The 22,230-nt window shown below is 46.7% G+C and overlaps 1 pseudogene; it reads right to left on the reverse strand.

Annotated features, from left to right (window-relative positions):
• Positions 1–19,686, reverse strand: part of LOC141129039 (killer cell lectin-like receptor subfamily B member 1B allele C) — a 33,480-nt pseudogene extending 13,794 nt beyond the window's left edge.
• Positions 19,687–22,230: the final 2,544 nt, after the last annotated feature.

Genomic DNA, 22,230 nt, shown 5'->3' on the forward strand with positions numbered 1-22,230 from the left:
CCCTACTGCAGAAGTCAATGCCCTGATGACACGCGTCTAGGGGGCGGAGCCTGCATACTGATGTCACATCGCAGCCATCTCGAGACTAGGTTGTCTGAATGCTGTTACAGCTAGCACAGGCTTATTGTGCCACACTTGTGAGTGTACCTACCATTTTTATACTATTAAATCTCAGACAGAGAGCACTAGATGTTGCCTTCTTTTTTGCATATTACATCCTATTTGGTAAGACGATCGGGCTTCTGTAGAACCCACAGAAGGTGCCTGGGATAAAGGAGGTTGAGTGTCCACACCACGCCAGTAATCTTCATTATCCCCAGAGGGGAACACTGCTGATTTGACTCAGATGTGAGGCTAGCAGTCTGTGATACTGGTGGAGCACTAGCATTGTTCTGAAAAAAGTGCACTTTGGGTGAATTGGTATATGTTTGTAGCCATCTGTTTATCTTTATGAACGTTGATTCACTTATCATATTCAGTGGACTTAATTAATTATGTTTGCACTTATGAATTCATCAAGTTTATATTTTATATTATCTACTTAGTAGTGCAGCACTGTTTTGGTTTATAAAATATACAATGTTAACCTAACACAACCCTGGAAGGCGTGCAAGGCTCTCTTAGCATAGATGGACCTTAAAGTATCACCAGAGAACGTTATACCAGAGGTTAGGATGTCAGAGACTCTATCTGATGCTCAATTTCTGAAATGAGCTATGAGAGCCAGCAGCAATCTACTATCCATGATTGGGTTATATTTACAGCCCAAGGTCTCTGTATTTTTACCCAATGGCCTCTTTCAATATAGACAGTATAAACAATAGCCCCACCCCTGAGGAGTTGTTTACCTGAGACTCTGAGAACTATCAATACTGACTGCAGAGTGGCACACATCAACAGCAATGCCATGAGCAGCGCAGGGACAAGGCAATTACTGTAGGATAGTCCAGGGGCCACATTCTTATGTCTGGATGATATAGGGCCCACATGTGCAAAATGAAATTTCTTTGGAGCCTCCTGGTGGCAGCTGGATAAATCAGGGGTCACATGCCCAGAAGAAGGTCCTGGAAATACACAGAGAACATAGAACTGTGAATGATGGTTATGATACATTCTGAGCAGTGTGTAAGTTAGGTTATGGGTCTCTCCAAATCCTTTATTTATGGTATAGATCAGCCACATGACTGGGGGGACGCTGTTTTAGATGCACCAGTAGTGGGCAGGAAGGGGGAGGTATAGCTGCGGGACTCAGGGCCGTGCCTGTAGTCTTTCTTAGCATGAGGATAGGGCGGGGCTTATCATTCGGGCACAGCGTGTAAGATTTAACACACAAACTTAGTGTTTTCCCTCCCTCCCTGTTTTTCTGTGTGTTTTCTGTTGTTTCAGGTACTAGTGGCAGGGGTCTCTGGTTCCTTAAGGTAGGAATGGTGATTGTATATATATCTATATAGATCTATATAGATATATAATATATGGTGTGGCATGGGTTGGGGCCTATCTTGGTATGGGTACCTTCCCCATCTGGTAATATGGACTATCGGTCATCGAGCTGAAGGTACAAAAAGGTGGTAAGCATTTGTCACTGAGCTGGATCGATTGCAGCTAGGGGCCAGGATGCTGTGGTGTGGTGTGGTGGTGGTGATGGTGGTCAGCCGATGAGATAGTGGTACCTTCTTTCAGGAACCTCAGACACAGCAGAAAAATGTTTTTGGTTATAAATATACAGTGGGGATGGAAAGTATTCAGACCCCCTTAAATTTTTCACTCTTTGTTATATTGCAGCCATTTGCTAAAATCATTTAAGTTCATTTTTTTCCTCATTAATGTACACACAGCACCCCATATTGTACACACAGCACCCCATATTGTACACACAGCACCTCATATTGTACACACAGCACCCCATATTGTACACACAGCACCCCATATTGTACACACAGCACCCCATATTGTACACACAGCACCTCATATTGTACACACAGCACCCCATATTGTACACACAGCACCTCATATTGTACACACAGCACCCCATATTGTACACACAGCACCCCATATTGTACACACAGCACCCCATATTGTACACACAGCACCCCATATTGTACACACAGCACCCCATATTGTACACACAGCCCCCCATATTGTACACACAGCACCCCATATTGTACACACAGCACCCCATATTATACACACAGCACCCCATATTGTACACACAGCACCCCATATTATACACACAGCACCCCATATTGTACACACAGCACCCCATATTGACAGAAAAACACAGAATTATTGACATTTTTGCAGATTTATTAAAAAAGAAAAACTGAAATATCACATGATCCTAAGTATTCAGACCCTTTGCTGTGACACTCATATATATAACTCAGGTGCTGTCCATTTCTTCTGATCATCCTTGAGATGGTTCTACACCTTCATTTGAGTCTGAGCTGTGTTTGATTATACTGATTGGACTTGATTAGGAAAGCCACACATCTGTCTATATAAGACCTTACAGCTCACAGTGCATGTCAGAGCAAATGAGAATCATGAGGTCAAAGGAACTGCCTAAAGAGCTCAGAGACAGAATTGTGGCAAGGCACAGATCTGGCCAAGGTTACAAAAAATTTCTGCTGCACTTAAGGTTCCTAAGAGCACAGTGGCCTCCATAATCGTTAAATGGAAGATGTTTGGGACGACCAGAACCCTTCCTAGAGCTGGCCGTCCGGCCAAACTGAGCTATCGGGGGATAAGAGCCTTGGTGAGAGAGGTAAAGAAGAACCCAAAGATCACTGTGGCTGAGCTCCAGAGATGCAGTCGGGAGATGGGAGAAAGTTGTAGAAAGTCAACCATCACTGCAGCCCTCCACCAGTCGGGGCTTTATGGCAGAGTGGCCGGACGGAAGCCTCTCCTCAGTGCAAGACACATGAAAGCCTGCATGGAGTTTGCTAAAAAAACACCTGAAGGGCTCCAATTCTAAGCAGTATGTGTGGAGAAAACCCGGCACTGCTCATCACCTGTCCAATACGGTCCCAATAGTGAAGCATGGTGGTGGCAGCATCATGCTGTGGGGGTGTTTTTCACAGACAGGATGACTGGTTGCACTAGAGGTAAAGATGAATGCGGCCAAGTACAGGGACATCCTGGACGAAAACCTTCTCCAGAGTGCTCAGGACCTCAGACTGGGCCGAAGGTTCACCTTCCAACAAGACAATGACCCTAAGCACAGTGCTAAAATAATGTAGGAGTGGCTTCACAACAACTCTGTGACTTGAATGGCCCAGCCAGAGCCCTGACTTAAACCCAATTGAGCATCTCTGGAGAGACCTAAAAATGGCCGTCCACCAATGTTTACCATCCAACCTGACAGAACTGGAGAGGATCTGCAAGTAGGAATGGCAGAGGATCCCCAAATCCAGGTGTGAAAAACTTGTTGTATCTTTCCCAAAAAGACTCATGGCTGTATTAGACCAAAAGGGGGCTTCTACTAAATACTGAGCAAAGGGTCTGAATACTTAGGACCATGTGATATTTCAGTTTTTCTTTTTTTAATAAATCTGCAAAAATGTCAACAATTCTGTGTTTTTCTGTCAATATGGGGTGCTGTGTGTACAATATGGGGTGTTGTGTGTACAATATGGGGTGCTGTGTGTACAATATGGGGCGTTATGTGTACAATATGGGGGGCTGTGTGTACAATATGGGGGCTGTGTGTACAATATGGGGAGCTGTGTGTACAATATGAGGTGCTGTGTGTACAATATGGGGGGCTGTGTGTACAATATGAGGTGCTGTGTGTACAATATGGGGTGCTGTGTGTACAATATGGGGTGCTGTGTGTACAATATGGGGTGCTGTGTGTACAATATGGGGTGCTGTGTGTACATTAATGAGTAAAACAAATCAACTTAAATGATTTTAGCAAATGGCTGCAATATAACAAAGAGTGAAAAATGTAAGGGGGTAAGGGGGGGTAAGGGGGATATATATATATTAAAATAAGAAAGTTATTTTTATACAATTTTGTTGTTGGAATTAATAAAGGGGCCATTGTTGGCCATTTAAACCAGACAGTGTTATGTGTTTCATTGGTAAATTAAGATTAATTAGGGGGGTTCGTAAATGGGAGTAGTGGTCAGGGCAGCTAACATGTCAGCCTTACACCAGTCATGTAAAATCATTTGGGAGCAGTTAACAACGCCAGACAATATGGAGCTCTGCCTGGTGTGGAGGTACCGTATTTATCGGCGTATAACACACACTTTTTTCCCCTTAAAATCAGGGGAAAATCGCGGGTGCGTGTTATACGCCGATCCCCTGCGATCCCGAGCTGTCAGATTTTCAAAATCACCGACCGCGATTTGAAAATGGCGCCGCCGGCGCCGAAATACACAGTGCCGGTCCTCGGCTCTTCTCGGTCACTTTCGTCTTCACTTGAGCGCTGCCCGAACCTAGCCGAGTGTACTCGGCTAGGTTCGGATAGCTCCTCTCGGGACTACGAGTGGAGCCAAAAGTAAACGAGAGCCGCCGAGAAGAGCCGAGGACCGGCACTGTGTATTTCGGAGCCGGCGGCGCCATTTTCAAATCGCGGACAGCGATTTTGAAAGACAGGATGGCAGGGATCACAGGATGCAAGGCTGCACTGGGGAAGGCTGCACTGACAAGGCTGCACTGGGAAAGGCTGCACTGACAAGGCTGCACTGGGGAAGGCTGCACTGACAAGGCTGCACTGACATGGCTGCACTGACATGGCTGCACTGGGGAAGGCTGCACTGGGGAAGGCTGCACTGACAAGGCTGCACTGACATGGCTGCACTGACATGGCTGCACTGGGGAAGGCTGCACTGACATGGCTGCACTGACAAGGCTGTACTGGGGAAGGCTGCACTGACAAGGCTGCACTGGGGAAGGCTGCACTGGGGAAGGCTGCACTGACAAGGCTGCACTGACATGGCTGCACTGGGGAAGGCTGCACTGGGGAAGGCTGCACTGACAAGGCTGCACTGACATGGCTGCACTGATATGGCTGCACTGACAAGGCTGCACTGGGGAAGGCTGCACTGACAAGGCTGCACTGGGGAAGGCTGCACTGACAAGGCTGCACTGGGGAAGGCTGCACTGACAAGGCTGCACTGACATGGCTGCACTGGGGAAGGCTGCACTGGGGAAGGCTGCACTGACAAGGCTGCACTGACATGGCTGCACTGGGGAAGGCTGCACTGACAAGGCTGCACTGGGGAAGGCTGCACTGGGGAAGGCTGCACTGACAAGGCTGCACTGACATGGCTGCACTGACATGGCTGCACTGACATGGCTGCACTGGGGAAGGCTGCACTGACAAGGCTGCACTGGGGAAGTCTGCACTGACATGGCTGCATTTAAGGTGAAAACCCTTCTGTAGTTCAGCAGCCCCCCCCGAGCCCCCCTTTTTCTTACCTTAACCCGATCGTTCCAGCAACAGGGACAAGCACTGCAGCTCCAGATGCTGCCTCAGGTCCTCATTGAATAGATTGATTAGCAGCTCTCGCTGCTGTCAATAAAATCCAGTGACACAGGAGTTGGGGGGGCGAGGTCGAGTCCTGCTGTCTGTGTCAATGGACGCCGCATCAGGAATCAGGAGCGCGCCCGCACGAGTGCCCCTCCATGGAATGCGGCTCTCTGTGGGGGGCACTCGATGTGGGGAGAAGCCAGGAGCGCTGCTGGGGACCCCAGAAGTGGAGGATCGGGGCCACTCTGTGCAAAACCCTTGTGCACAGAGGAGGTATGTTTGTTTTTTGTTTTTTAAAGGAACCTTTACAACCCCTTTAAGACCAGGCAATTGAACAATACAGTTCTTTCACTAAAGTAGTTGGAGGTAACAAAGGGACAGTTCTCCATGATATCTCCGCACACATTCCTGACAAAGTTCTCAAGGTAATGTGGGATCCTCCGCTCAAAGAGGGGCTTAAAACCAGAGTGCTTGTGTCTCATTACCTCCAGGAAGAGAAGAGCCCCAGGTGCTGGATAAATGCTGATGCAAGTAGAAGAGAACAAGAAGACCTGGACAGCCGCACACTGGAATGGATAAATCTGTTTTTTTATTCAAAATACAGGATCATGGGGTACACAAAACAGGACTGTGGGGTGGTACAAGAATAGTTGACGCGTTTCGCACTTACACTAAGTGCTTACTCATAGCTATTTTCTAAGTTCTCAAGGTGCCCCTGTTGCAGTGCCACATGAGGTAGTTATGTCTTATTTAGGTAGTAAAGTCCATTAGAAGCCTTTTGTAAGGCAAGAGTCCATTGTATGCAGTAAATCCATAGTTTGGTAGCAATATACTATAACTGTTAGTAAATCCGTAACTGGCAGCATACTTCTATGTAAGTCCTGGCCCCTCAGGAACTCCAACTGAGCTTCTGTAAGGGGTGCTGAGTGGCAGGGACCACCAACCGAACACCCCCCCCCCCGGCCCCAGGACTCAGTGAGCCCCTATTTATATGATGTGACCAGCAGGGGGAGGTATTCCCCTGAAAGCAAAGGAAAACCTAATCAGCAGCATAAACCCTTGCTTCTCAGTGTCCACTATCTCAGCAGGGTCTGCCACAAATAACAGCACAATAACCTTACATTAACTGCTTAACGATAATATGAGAGCTCTCGCCCTGCCATCATATTATAATGGCCCCGGTGGGAGCTTTCTTATCCTGGGTGGACATCATATGATTCCCTCCCTGAATTGTACCTCACATGCGCCCCATGGGCCATGCTGCCGCTCGACCTGTCACAGATGACAGCGGATGACAGATCCGTTTGCTGCTGCCGGTACCATGTGATCGCTGTGACCAATCACAGCAGATCACATGACAATTGTACACAATAGATGGCTTCCATTCATGCCATTTATTGTGTGCTATTGTGTTGATCTCAGTCATTTGGTCACAGTGATCACATGGTACAGACAGGGCCAATTACATCTGTGCCATGTGATTAGCTGTGGCCAATCACAACTAATCATAATAGTACACACTGAATGATTGGATTTCATTTACAAAAAATGGTTACTATTATAGCATTGATTATCACTATAAGCAATCATAGTGTGCAAAAAAAATCCTGATCACTTCCTCAGAGTAGAACAGTGTTACTATGGTAACATTGTATTGCTATGGTCACAGTATGTAAACAACAAAAAAATCAGTACATCAGGATTGATCAATTTTTCATATTTATCCCATAGTTTGGGGACTCTATAACTTTCCTACAACTTTCCTAAATAATATACAATGATTTGGGTTATTTTCACCAAAGAAATGGAGAAGAATACATTTTGGCCTAAATGTATTTATTTGCAACATTTTATAACAGAAACAAAGAAAAACACATTTTCTTTTCAAAATGTTTAGTCTTTTTCATTTATTTAACAAAAAAACAAAAAAATATTGGTTATTAAATACTTCCAAATGAAAGCTCTATCTTCTAAAAAAAAAATATAAAATTTTAATTTGTGTACAGTGCTGCATGACTGAGTAATTGGCGTTCAAACTGTGACTGAAAATTGGCCTGGGCAGGAAGGGGGTGAAAGTGTCCGGTACTGAGGTGGTTAAAATGCACAGGCAGGCGGACAGCAAAATAGCCAGAACCCAGAGAAATAACGAAAAATAAAATTTTACACCGAAACCCCTTTTTAGAAGCACCTGCTTACACAGTGGTTTGGATGAGGCGGCTAAGTTGGTTGGGGAGATTTGGTTGTGTAACGCCATCTGGATTGAATAATTGTGACTTTCTTTGAGTCTGATGCTAAATATCGGTGTTTGAAAATGAGAAAAAGGTTTAGACTGAAAGAGGCTGGGTTAGTTAAGAGTACTTGGATAATATTTGGGTAAGGGTGTCTTGGAGAAGAGGTTTGGCTTAGATAAGCAGGGACGTGCAGTCAGGGGAGGAAGAGCCATGAATAGGGATGAGCTTCGAGTTCGAGTTGAACTTATGTTCGACTCGAACATTGGCTGTTCGCAAGTTCGCCGAACAGAGAACAATTTGGGGTGTTCGTGGCAAATTCGAATGCCGCAGAACACCCTTTAAAAGTCTATGGGAGAAATCAAAAGTGCTAATTTTAAAGGCTTATTGTCATAAAAAGTGTTTGGGGACCTGGGTCCTGCCCCAGGGGACATGGATCAATGCAAAAAAAAGTTTTAAAAACGGCCGTTTTTTCAGGAGCAGTGATTTTAATAATGCTTAAAGTCAAACAATAAAAGTGTAATATCCCTTTAAATTTCGTACCTGGGGGGTGTCTATAATATGCCTGTAAAGGGGCGCATGTTTCCCGTGTTTAGAACAGTCTGAAAGCAAAATGACATTTCGAAGAAAAAATTTCATTTAAAACTACCCGCGGCTATTGCATTGCCGACAATACACATAGAAGTTCATTGATAAAAACGGCATGGGAATTCAACACAGGGGAACCCCGAACCAAAATTTAAAAAAAAAAATGAAGTGGGAGTCCCCCTAAATTCCATATCAGGCCCTTCAGGTCTGGTATTGATTTTAAGGGGAACCCCGCGCCAAAAAAAAAAAAAATGGCATGGGGTCCCCCCAAAAATCCATACCAGACCCTTATCCGAGCACGCAACCTGGCAGGCCGCAGGAAAAGAGGGGGGGACGAGAGTGCGCCCCCCCCTCCTGAACCATGCCAGGCCACATGCCCTCAACATTGGGAGGGTGCTTTGGGGTAGCTTCATCCCCGCAACCCTGGCCGGTGGTTGTGGGGGTCTGCGGGCGGGGGGCTTATTGGAATCTGGAAGCCCCCTTTAACAAGGGAACCCCCAGATCCCGCCCCCCCTGTTTGAAATGGTAAGGGGGTACTTACCCCTACCATTTCACTAAAAAACTGTCAAAAATTTAAAAAATGACAAGAGACAGTTTTTGACAATTCCTTTATTTAAAAGCTTCTTCTTTCTTCTATCTTCCTTCATCTTCTTCTGGTTCTTCTGGCTCTTCTTCCGGCGTTCTCGTCCAGCATCTCCTCCGTGGCGTCTTCTACCTTCTTCTCGGGCCGCTCCGCACCCATGGCATGGGGGGAGGCTCCCGCTCTTCTCTTCATCTTCTTCTTCATCCTCTTCTCTTCTTCCTTCTTCTCTTCTTCTCTTCTTCATTTTCTTCTCTGGGCCGCTCCGCATCCATGCTGGCATGGAGGAAGGCTCCCGCTGTGTGATGGCGTCTCCTCGGCTGACGGTTCTTAAATAGCGGGGGGCGGGGCCACCCAGTGACCCCGCCCCCTCTGACGCACGGGACATGACGGGACTTCCCTGTGGCATTTCCCGTGACGTCACAGGGAAGTCGCGTCAAGTCACCATGCGTCAGAGGGGGGCGGGGTCACCGGGTGGCCCCGCCCCTGTTATTTAAGAACCGTCAGACGAGGAGACTCCGTCACACAGCGGGAGCCTCCCTCCATGCCAGCATGGATGCGGAGCGGCCCGGAGAAGAAAATGAAGAAGAGAAGAAGGAAGAAGAGAAGTGGATGAAGAAGAAGATGAAGAGAAGAGTGGGACCCTCCCCCCATGCCATGGGTGCGGAGCGGCCCGAGGAGAACAAGATAGAAGACGCCGCAGAGGAGATGCTGGATGAGAACGCCGGAGGAAGAACCAGAAGAGCCAGAAGAACCAGAAGAAGAAGAAGATGAAGGAAGATAGAAGAAAGAAGAAGCATTTAAATAAAGGAATTGTCAAAAACTGTCTCTTGTCATTTTTAACATTTTTGACAGTTTTTTAGTGAAATGGTAGGGGTAAGTACCCCCTTACCATTTCACACAGGGGGGCCGGGATCTGGGGGTCCCCTTGTTAAAGGGGGCTTCCAGATTCTGATAAGCCCCCCGCCCGCAGACCCCCACAACCACCGGCCAGGGTTGTGGGGATGAGGCCCTTGTCCTCATCAACATGGGGACAAGGTGTTTTGGGGGGCTACCCCAAAGCACCCTCCCAATGTTGAGGGCATGTGGCCTGGTACGGTTCAGGAGGGGGGGCCGCACTCTCGTCCCCCCCTCTTTTCCTGCGGCCTGCCAGGTTGTGTGCTCGGATAAGGGCCTGGTATGGAATTTAGGGGGACTGCCACGTCATTTTTTTAAACAAATTTTGGCTCGGGGTTTCCCTGTGGGGAATTCCCATGCCGTTTTTATCAATTAACTTCTATGTGTATTGTCGGCAATGCAATAGCCGCGGGTAGTTTTAAATGGAATTTTTCCTTCCAAATGTCATTTTGCTGTCAGACTGTTCTAAACACGGGAAACATGCGCCCCTTTACGGGCATACTATAGACACCCCCCAGCTACGAAATGTAAAGGGATATTACACTTTTATTGTTTAAGCATTATTAAAATCACTGCTCCTGAAAAAACAGCCATTTTTAAAACTTTTTTTGCATTGATCCATGTCCCCTGGGGCAGGACTCAGGTCCCCAAACACTTTTTATGACAATAACTTGCATATAAGCCTTTAAAATTAGCACTTTTGATTATTCATGTTCGTGTCCCATAGACTTTAACGGTGTTCGCGTGTTCGAACAAACTTTTTTCCTGTTTGCATGTTCTAGTGCGAACCGAACAGGGGGTGTTCGGCTCATCCCTAGCCATGAACATAAAAAAACAAAAACAAAAAAAAGATTGAGCTTTGAGGGTCGCAGCTTGGTGAACTGGGGTCACAGAGACCCCAAATTTGGGGGGTAGGTAACTGAAGTCCTACCCCACCACCAGGGCTCCTGTCACCTACCTATAGTTCTGCAGACACAGGGCTTCTTGTGCAGCCTGTCAGAAGCTGCATACAGAGCGGCCAGTTTAAATACACTCTGTTTGCAGCAGACTGAGAGGATGAGCTCACGGAGCCTCTCCTCACTTCTTGTCAGAAGCACTGAGCTCAATGGACAGCTTGGAGCCTTGGACCAATGATAATGCACCATTGGTCCAAGCTGTAATAATCCAATAAAAATGCTGCAGTGGAGGCATGCCTCTCACTGCAGTGTCATAGAAGGGGGAGTGTCTAAAAGACAAATTCTCCCTTCCAGCCCAGCCCTCTTAACTAGAAGGAAAAAACATGTGTTTATGTGTATAAGGTTTACCCACAATCCCATGTTTTTCTCTCACTGTTAAGAGGGAGAATGAGAATCTTCTGCCTGCTAAAAAGGTACAAGCTAAATCATATATCATTATGCTGTATATGTTCTGCCCTCACTATACATGGCTGAGGTATAATTAGACAGACAGTTAACTCAACTCCCTTAAAGCGGAGTTCCACACAAAAATAGAACTTCCGCTTTTCGGAACCCTCCCCCCCTCCAGTGTCACATTTGGCACCTTTCAGGGGGGTGCAGATACCTGTCTAAGACAGGTATTTGCACCCACTTCTGGCATAGACTCCCATGGGAGTCTATGCCTCTTCCTGTCCCTCCACACTGTCTCCAGGGAAACACACAGGTCCCAGGAGATAGCGGGGACCAGTTACGACGTGTGCGCAGTAGGGAACCGGGAAGTAAAGCCGCAACGCTTCACTTCCTGATCCCCTCACCTAGGATGGTGGCGGCAGCTGCCGAGAGTCAAGCGATTTATCGGCGTCGGCTGCCGACATCGCTGGACCCTGGGACAGGTAAGTGGCCATGTATTAAAAGTCAGCAGCTGCAGAATTTGTAGCTGCTGGCTTTTAATATTTTTTTTTTGGGTGGACTCCCTCTTTAACAACTCATTGAGGCAGGCACAAGGTTGTTTTTTCAACTTTTATTGCAGGGAAGTTAGAGTAAAACTAAAATAAAGGAAATAACATACAATCAGTATACACAACATACACATATACATTCCTAACACACTATTCTAATTAGGGAAAGGGGTTATAAATATACCGGCGATGTTTCCATTAGGCTGACATTAGAATTGCAGCAGAATAGGTGTGGAGTCCTCTGGAGAAGATGGAAGATATCTACTGGGGGCTGTCTCTAAGACCTCATGGTATAGTCCACAGGAATTATGGGAAGCTACTGTGGCTTTTAAGCAACAATCTACATCTACCTTCAGTAAATTATTTACAGATACTAAGTATGTAAAAGAGCCACTAGATGGCAATATTACAATTTACTTTACATACCATTAGCATATTCAACAATTAAACAAAAGAGCATAAGAAACACTTCCAAAGGCATGACAGTATATGTTATAAGATAATAATTTATTATTTATCTATTTACTGGGAAATTACTGGTTGGAAGTTATAACTTTAAACTTCAGTATTTTGTCCGTTAAGTCACCTGCTTGAGTACAGATTTTGAAAATATAGTAAATTACCTTAAAAACAATATATAATAATTATTTGTATATTACTGATGGTAATTAACCCCTTCCCACCCAGACCAATTCTGACACTTCTCTCCTACATGTAAAAGTCATCATTTTTTTGATAGAAAATTTTGCTAGAAAATTACTCAGAACACCCAAACATAACATGGCGGTCGTTGCAACTTTTTAAGTAACAAGGTATTTGCGCAGCAATTTTTCATACTTTTTTTTTGGAAAAAAACTGTTTCGTGAGAATAAAAAAAAAAAAAAAAAAAACACTAAAGTTAGCCCCAAATTTTTTTGTATAATGTGAAAGATGATACACCGAGTAAATAGATACCTAACATGTCACGCTTTAAAATTGCGCACACTGGTGGAATGGCACCAAACTTTGGTACTTAAAAATCTCTACAGGCAACGCTTTAAAAATGATTACAGGTTACATGTTTAGAGTTACAGAGGAGGTCTAGTGCTAGAATTATTGCTCTCGCTCTAACGTTTGCGGCGTATCTAACCTGTGTTTCTGGCTCTGACACTAGCCGGTGCCTCGCCAGTCACTCACCTCACTGCACCCCCCTGTAGATAAGGGAGTCTTGAATACAAGATTTGGGTTGGGTGGTGATTTAAGACTGGATGACTAATGTATACTGGTTAAGGGGGTTTGAGGACTTTAGTTTGAGTAAAGGTTATGGTTTGGATGAAGGAGTTTGGGCTGGGTGCAAGATTTGAGTTGTGAGTAGGTATACGTACCATCAGACTGAATTTTGGCTGTTTGGGCATTCAGAACAATACTTGAACTTCTGGAATTCCACCTTCTATACTGCGGGAGCCAAACATCATGTAAAGGTATTTCTACTGCATTCATATATGATAGCTTCACACTGTCAATGGTTGCTAAGGAAGCGGCAAGTGCTGGTACTTGCTGTGTCCCTAGCAACTGCTGATGTCACTGACACCATTGACTTACATGGCTGGGAATCCCCGGCCATGTAATAAAAGGGACAGGGATAGTGGTGACACAAGGCCATGTCCATATTTGGCCAATGATGTCATGACTATACCCACCCCTTCCCTTATATAGCTGATTACAGCACAGAGAGTAGATTTGTGTGCACCAAGTCTGTTGGGATTTTAATTCCAGAGAGTTGCTGGGCTGTGAGCATTACAACAAGGGACTTTTTGTTGAGTATTTTATTATTTTAATAAAGGGTGTCACAGACCTAGCTTGGAGAGAGGCTTTTGGAGAGGACTGAATGCCAGCCTCTTGCCTTTTGACTATGGTCCCTGGATTTTAAGGGAAAACTACTCTTTGTGAGGTGTATGCCTGGGGACCCTGAACTAATTTGACTTTGGATTCAATGTAGTACTAAGTAGTACTAAGGGGGCACTCTGGAGGAGGATGTAAAGGGGCAGCCTAGAGAATTTAAGGGGGCACTTTGTAGGTATTATGGGGGCACTCTGGCAGGGGATGTAAAGGGGCACTCTGAAGGCACTAAGGGGGCACTCTGAAAGTAATAAGGGGGCACGCTGTAGGATACACCACCAGACCTGCCCCCTGTCCGCTGAGTAGTAGCAGCAGTTCCGAGCCTACACTACAGCACAGCCATAGCACTCTTCTCCTGTCACGGACATACGGACAGGAGAAAAGTGCTCGGCTTTTACAGCACAGACTGGCCACCAATCCTGCACTCCTAGCCCCCCCACATTGGCAGAATGCCAGGGTCCGATTGCAAGTGTGATGTCATTCCGCACTGGCCAATGAAGATGGATAAAACTCGGCATACAGAGGAAAGTGCCAGCGCCGGCAAAGGGAGCCTTGGGTAAGTGAGTATCCTCCCTTTAGTTCCCCTGTAATTCAGATTAAGAATACTTTATTAATCCCAAAGGAAAATTATTAAGATACCGTTACATTTAACAAAGACAACACAAGATCACAATAATGAATGGAACAAGACACAATCTAATCACCAATAACAGCAATTACTACCAAATAATACTAAAGTAAAACTACACTCTAATAAACCATCCATGATATTAAATTACAACATAGAATAAATTACACAGATTGAAAAATAACAGAAAATCGAACTCCCAAAATGCATAATTAACCCCTTGCTGACCACCTTACGCACATATACTGCGGGGCAGTGGCCCTCCGGGGTGAAATCATGGACCTGTACGTGATTTCACTCTTCCAAGGCCTAGGGCGCAAACAAACTGTGATTAGACACAGCAGGAGCCAATCAGCGGGTTCCGGCAGACCCGCTGATCATTCCCGAGGCAGACAGAATGGCGGTCTGCCGATGTAAACAAGGCAGACCGCCGTTCTGTGACAGAAGAAGATGGAGATCTTGTGTTTCTGCTAAGCAGGAACACGGATCTCTGTCTTCTTACAGATAAAGCAACTCCCCCCACACAGTTAGCAAGCACTCCCTAGGCACATATTTAACCCTTTGATTGCCCCTGATGTTAACAGCTTCCAGGCCAGTGTCATTAGTACAGTGACAGTGCATATTTTTTTTAGCACTGACCACTATATTGGTGTTACTGGTCCCCAAAAAAGTGTCAAAAGTGTCAGCTAATGTCTGATTTGTCTGCCGCAATGTCACAGTCTATAAGTTGCTGATCGCCTCCATTACTAGAAAAAAAAAAACAACATCAATAAATATATCGTAGACGTGATAACTTTTGTTACCAATCAATATACGCTTATTGAGATTTTTTCACCAATAATATGTAGCAGAATACATATTGGCCTAAACTGATAAAGAAATTAGATTTTTTACTTTTTTCTTTTTTTTTTTAAATTGTGATTTTTATTGAAAAAAATTTTCCATACAAACAAAAACATGTGTAGAAACACTGAAGTTTTGTATACAACTTATATCATATCTGAAAAAAATTTTTCTTTTTTTTTTTTTTTTAAAGCAGTCACATCGCCACCAATATAACGAAAATCTAGACTTAAGCTATATAGTTCAGGGGAGATAAAAGTAAACGAGGAGTAGGGGGAGGACAGGATCAGTTGCACTGGCAATTTCTTCTCACTTACTTTGTCAGTCGATTCCCCTCAGTATATCTCTCCACGTGCCTCCAGGGATGCCTCTGCTGTCATGGGGTCTCCTCACAGAGAGGAGATCTCCCCTCTTCTCTCTATTGTTCGTAAGCTGGTCAGCTGACTTTCTCATTCAGTGTCTCTTCTCTACATGGCTGCGGGGCGGTCTGCAGTGACAGTGCTTAGTCTCCCATCAAAGGTGGACTGGGGTCGGCCACCCCCCCTCCTACAGTAGTGAGAGGGGCAGGTGGACCCCTTAAAGTGGCAGAATGAATGGCGGCTGGCGGGCCCCTCAGTGGCAGAATGGGCGGCGGTGGGTGGACCCCTCAGTGGCAGAACAGGCGGCGGGTAGGCCCCTCAGTGGCAGAATAGGCAGCGGCAGGTGGGCCCCTCAGTGGCAGAACGGGCGGTGGCAGGTGGGCCCCTCAGTGACATAACGGGCGGTGGCGGGTGGGCCCCTCAGTGGCAGAATGAGAGGTTTAGGGTAGGCCCCTCAGTGGCAGAATAGGCGGTGGCAGGTGGGCCCCTCAGTGGCAGAACAGGCGGCGGCAGGTGGGCCCCTCAGTGGCAGAACGGGCGGTGGCAGGTGGGCCCCTCAGTGGCAGAACGGGCAGTGGCGGGTGGGCCCGTCAGTGGCAGAACAGGCAGTGGCGGATGAGCCCCTCAGTGGCAGAACAAGCGGCGGTGGGTGGACCCCTCAGTGGCAGAACAGGTGGCGGCGGGTAGGCCCCTCAGTGGCAGAATGGGCAGCGGCAGGTGGGCCCCTCAGTGGCAGAACGGGCGGTGGCAGGTGGGCCCCTCAGTGACATAACGGGCGGTGGCGGGTGGGCCCCTCAGTGGCAGAATGAGAGGTTTAGGGTAGGCCCCTCAGTGGCAGAATAGGCGGTGGCAGGTGGGCACCTCAGTGGCAGAACAAGCGGCGGCAGGTGGGCCCCTCAGTGGCAGAACGGGTGGTGGCAGGTGGGCCCCTCAGTGGCAGAACAGGCGGCGGCAGGTGGGCCCCTCAGTGGCAGAACGGGCGGTGGCAGGTGGGCCCCTCAGTGGCAGAACGGGCAGTGGCGGATGAGCCCCTCAGTGGCAGAACAAGCAGCGGTGGGTGGACCCCTCAGTGGCAGAACGGGCGGGGGCAGGTGGGCCCCTCAGTGGCAGAACGAGCGGCGATGGGTGGGCCCTTCAGTGAAAAAAGATTTTTCTTTTTTTTTTTAAAGCAGTCACATCGCTACCAATATAATGAAAATCTAATCTAGACTTAAGCTATATAGTTCAGGGGAGATAAAAGTAAATGAGGAGGGTCAGATAAAGGGAAAGAAATAAAAAAAAAAAACAACACGATAAAAGAACATCAGGCAGATAAATGGGTACCCAATGGGTAGGCATTTCAGGGGAGTGGTACATCAGCGGGGGATAAGGAACTAATACCAGGATTAAGGTCCAAATGATCCCACAGATCCCAGATTTTGGAAAATTGAGGGTATCATGTACTATTGCAGTAAGGCGTTCCATTCTACAGATCTGCTCCTTTGTAGGACCTGTGAGAGAGAAGGCTGGGAGGGGCAAAGCCATCGCCAGGGTATAGCCCGTTTTTCAGCAAGTAAAATAAAGGTGGCCAATTTTTGGACATATTTAGAGAGGCCAGGGATCGGCAGACCTAACAGAAAGTGGACAGGATCCAGTGGAAGGGAGACACCAAACAAGTCCCGTATAAAGGTCTGAATGGCTATCCAAAATGGGCGTACCAGGGGGCAGTCCCAAAAAATGTGAAAATGCGAGCCAATGTCTCCCCGGCATCTCCAACATACCCGAGGAGTCTTGGGATCGTACCTATGCAAAAATTCAGGAGTTTTATACCAGAAAAATAATATTTTATAAGCCGTCTCTTTTTGTTCCACACATTGTGATGATTTGGAAATAGCCTCCCAAATCTTCTGCCACTGAGGGAGAGGGATAGAGCGATTCACTAACTGGGACCATTTTTGCATATATGCATAGGTGTGCGCAGCCTATTGCATTAGGGTGTGCACCCCAAAGCTCAAACATATATGTGTGTGCATGTGTATATATGCGGAAGGTGTCAGTAGAGCAGTGAATGGTGTCATAAGGGCAAATATTGGTGGTGTCAGTAGGGCAGTTACAATATTATTTTAATAATTTTTTTACAATTTTTTTAGGAGAAAAAAATTGATTTTTTTTTATTTGGTGAAATATCAGGGGACTAAACATTGGAAATTTGCACCACACGGGGTGATTAGGGTGTGCCCAGGCACACCTGGCACACCCTGTGCGCACGCCTATGCATATATGAATGGGAGGTGTCAGTAATAGGGGTTGCGTTATGTAAGAACCTATAGATGTCAGTAATGAGATGTGTTTGATACGGTCCTTGAGCACATAGGAGTTCAAACAGAGTAGGTCTATCAAGGCTCAAAGTAGAGGATTTAGAGGCAAAGTAGTGTCTAATCGGAAGGTAGGAGTAAAATAATTGTTTAGGGATCTGGTATTTCTTTTGCAATTCTTCCAAGGGTGGAAGTGTATGGGTGAGGGGATGTACAATGTTTCGAAGCTGGAAAATGCCTGCCTGTGTCCATGGAAGCATTCTACTGTATGATAGGCTGTCAGGGATATCGGGATTGAACAGCACATTTAACAGCGGAGGACACGGGGATGCAAGAGAGAACTGACGGGAGCATTTATTCCATAGGGCAAGAGAGAATAACATTGGGCCTAGGCATATGTTCCTAAGTTGGCTTATGGAAGAGTTTAGATCTGCCCAGGTCATGGCACAGGGATGTACCGGTCTAGTGATGCTCATTTCAATCTCTGCCCATATGTTGGGTGCCATTCTGGAGGACCAAGTGATAGTTGTTTTAAGATGTGTGGCAAAATAATATTTAATAAGATCTGGGGCTCCCAACCCGCCCCGTGACTTGGGGGCAAACATTACTGAGCTTGCGATCCTATGTGCTTTATAGTGCCAGATGAAGTTAAGAAATGCTCTCTGCATGGCTTTAAGTTGTGACATGGGAATAGAAATCGGGAGGGTGTCAAATAGATAAAGGAGCCTTGGCATTATAGACATCTTCAGGACATTGATGCGGCATAAGAGGGAAATGGGATAAATATCCCATTGTCGCAAGAGCCGGTCAATGTCCCGAAAGAGTGGGGGATAGTTGGTTGAAATAAAGTACGAGGAGGTTATGTTTACACCTAGATATTTGAGGGGGTCTGGACACCAATGAAAAGAGTCGTTTTGTTTGAGAATGATGAGATCTGAAGGCGGGATGTGTAGAGGTAGAGCTTCTGTTTTACTTGCATTGATTTTATATCCAGATATAGAGTTGAAGTCCTTCAATAAAGCTATAAAATTAGGGAGAGAGATATGAGGCCTAGTCAGAGTCAACAAGGACATCATCTGCAAACAGGGACAGCTTATATTCTTTTTGGCGCAGCAGAACTCCCCGTATATCAGGTTGGATGCAAATGGCTGCAGCTAGGGGTTCCAGACCAAGAATGAAAAGGAGGGGGGATAAAGGGCATCCTTGCCTGGTTCCATCGAAAGATGACGATGAGTAAGAAGGTATTCCTTTTTTTTTATTGGATGTTTTATACCAGAAAATAAAAAAAAATATTGTTTTTGTTTTCAAAATTGTCGCTCTTTTTTTGTTTGTAGAATAAAAACCGCAGAGGTGACCGAATACCACCAAAAGAAAGCTCTATTAGTGGAAAAAAAAAGGAACATCAATTTTATTTTGAGTACAACGTCACACAACCGTGCAATGGTCAGTTAAATTAATGCAGTGCTGTATCGCAAAAAATGGGATGGTCATGAAGGGGGGGACCTTCCAGAGCTGAAGTGGTTAACCTAATACCAATGTATTCAATTAAATCCTCACAGCCAGCACTCACAGAGAAGAATTATATCATTTGATGGGAAGATATTACGTATACATAAAGGTTCTAATAACTTCCCCATCTGTACAATTCTGTTTATAGCGCAGTACAAGGAGAAGAGGTGACCTTCAGCAAAAACCTCCATCAACTACTCACACCTCCCAGTAGCTGATCTGTGATTGGCCACTCTGGGGTTCAGCACAGCATTGTCCCCTATGATAGACTACAGCTGTGGGCCCTCCGTACCCAGTGTGTTACCTCCATCCCTCCCCAGGTTACCTGCTTTCTGAGCGCTCCTCTGGACAGACTCAGCGTCCTCCTCCATGGTGTCTCTGCTCTCATATGATGTTCTGTGGTTTCTGCATCTGAAGGAGAAGAGGTAGTGAGACCTGAGAGCTTCTCTGTGTCTGCAAACTGTGGTCAGCTGTGTACGGGGACAGGAAGAACAAGGGTGTGACATCTAATAGAGATGATGGGGCTGATTTTATTAGAGCTATGAGGGAAGTGGATCAAGCACAAGGCCTACTTGACTGGACAGAAGGGGAACCAGGCAGTATCGAGTTAACTTGTTTAATCGCTTGCCGACCAGCTCAAAATTTGCCACTTGCCGACCAGCTCAAAATTTGCCACTGTGCCCATCAAATGCAGTCACTGTGCCAATCAAACATTGCCACTGTGCCTTCAAACGCTGCCACTGTGCCATCAATTGCAGCCACTGTGCCCATCAAACGCTGCCACTGTGCCCTCATACGCTGCCACTGTGCCATCAAACGCTGCCACTGAGCCATCAAACGCTGCCACTGTGCCCATCAAATGCAGCCACTGTGCCCATCAAATGCAGCCACTGTATGCATCAAATGCAGCCACTGTGCCCATCAAATGCAGCCACTGTACGCATCAAATACAGCCACTGTGCCCATCAAATGCTGCCACTGTGCCCATCAATTACAACCACTGTGCCATAAAACGCTGCCACTGTGCCATCAAATGCTGCCACTGTGCCCATCAATTACAACCATGGTGCCATCAAACACTGCCACTGTGCCATCAAATGCTGCTACTGTTCCCATCAAAGGCTGCCACTGTGCCATCAAACGCTGCCACTGTGCACATCAAATGCAGCCACTGTGCCCATAAAACGCAGCCACTGTGCCCATCAAACACTGCCACTGTGCCCATCAATTGCAGCCACTGTGCCATCAAATGCTGCCACTGTGCCATCAAAAGCTGCCAGTGTGCCCATCATATGCTGCCAGTGTGCCCATCATATGCTGCCAGTGTGCCCATCAAATGCTGCCAGTGTGCCCATCATATACTGCCACTGTGCCCATCAAAGGTTGCCACTGTGCCATCAAACGCTGCCACTGTGCCATCAAACTCTGCCACTGTGCCCATCAAACGCAGCCACTGTGCCCTCAAATGCTGCCACTGTGCCATCAATTGCAGCCACTGTGCCCATGAAACGCTGCCACTGTGCCAAAACGCTGCCATTGTGCCATCAAATGCTGCCACTGTGCCCATGAAACTGCCACTGTGCCCATCAAACGCAGCCACTGTGCCCATGAAACACTGCCACTGTGCCCTCAAATGCTGCCACTGTGACATCGATTGCAGCCACTGTGCCCATCAAATGCTGCCACTGTGACATCGATTGCAGCCACTGTGCCCATCAAACGCTGCCACTGTGCCATCCCACTCACACCCGCCCCCTGCGGATGGATCGCGGGACACCCTGTGCAGGAGGACCGGTCCTTACCTTGGTAAGGTGTCCTCTTCTCCTGCGTCTCCTCTCCAGTCAGCTTCCTCCGCTCTGTCCCATTTCCACCAAAGGGATGAGCATATAGGGATGCCTGGCGCTTTGGCCAATCAGGAGACAGGTCTCACTGACCTGCCTCCAGATTGATGGGGAGGCAATGCGGTGTAAAAATAGCGAATATTCATTTGCTATGGTCAAAAAATTGGGTGGGATCAGGGCGTGCTCTCTGCGCCCCGGGCCCACCCTTATCTGAAGCCTATTAGAGCCTCTGGCTCTAATCAGGTGCTTCAAAAAAAATACACCCCTCCCACCCCCGCCATAGGAGTCCATGCATCCGGCATCTGGCGCATTGGTGCATAGGGAGGCGGCAGTAGGGATAGGGGGGCGGCGTTTGTTGCACGGGCCGCCACCGGTGGCAGGTAAGAACGGCTTTAAGAGCGATGTGTTGCACAATGCTGGAGCCGATCGTGGGTGGCCAGCAGCCTCGATGTCTGTGGGAAAAAAAGGACATAAATTTCGTTTGGGTACAAAATTGCACAACTGCGCAATTGTCAGTTAAAGCGATGCAGTGCCGAATCGCAAAAAAAATGGCCTGGTCAGGAAGGGGGTATATCCTTCCGGTCCTTAAGTGGTTAAAAAATAAAAATAAAAGTAAAGGCACTTACTGGATTGCTCACAAGAAGTGGGCTGAGATCCGATGTCTTTGTGTCCCTACCTCCCACCATATTTGAATGGCCTGGATTTGGGTTGTAGCAGAAGGTGGCAGTTTAGGGTTATTTAAGGTGGTTTAAATTTGGTGCTTTTGGAAAATGGCGGGGACCCATATTTGCTGTCCTGTCCTCTAGTTGGTCTGGTCAACTCATAGTGACCGAGTAGTTGTAGACCAGTACATGTCTGAGGTCAGCTGAGATGGTATCGAAATCAATTGTAGCGCTAAAAAACACATATGCAAATGAATACTGTGCACATGAAGGAAATGCCCCAATAATGACGTGTTATGGTGAAAAAAGGAAACAGTCCACAGTGGATATAAGTGATCCGTATGGTGGTTGGTTCAACTTTTCAACGGTCAGTACAGGTGTCATCAAGATAAACGGAAAGATGGAATACGCTTACCGGACAAGTTGGATTCTACTGCCAGGAGCATAGAATCAGTAGGGCTTTATGCCACCAAGGGCAGAGGTGTGGAACGGTGGAGGCAAGGGTAGAGCCTCTGCTGGGCCTGGGTATCCCTCTTGCTGGGCCTGG

This window comes from Aquarana catesbeiana, linkage group LG01 (genome assembly GCF_042186555.1).
Source record: "Aquarana catesbeiana isolate 2022-GZ linkage group LG01, ASM4218655v1, whole genome shotgun sequence".
NCBI classification, from domain to species: Eukaryota; Metazoa; Chordata; class Amphibia; order Anura; family Ranidae; genus Aquarana; species Aquarana catesbeiana.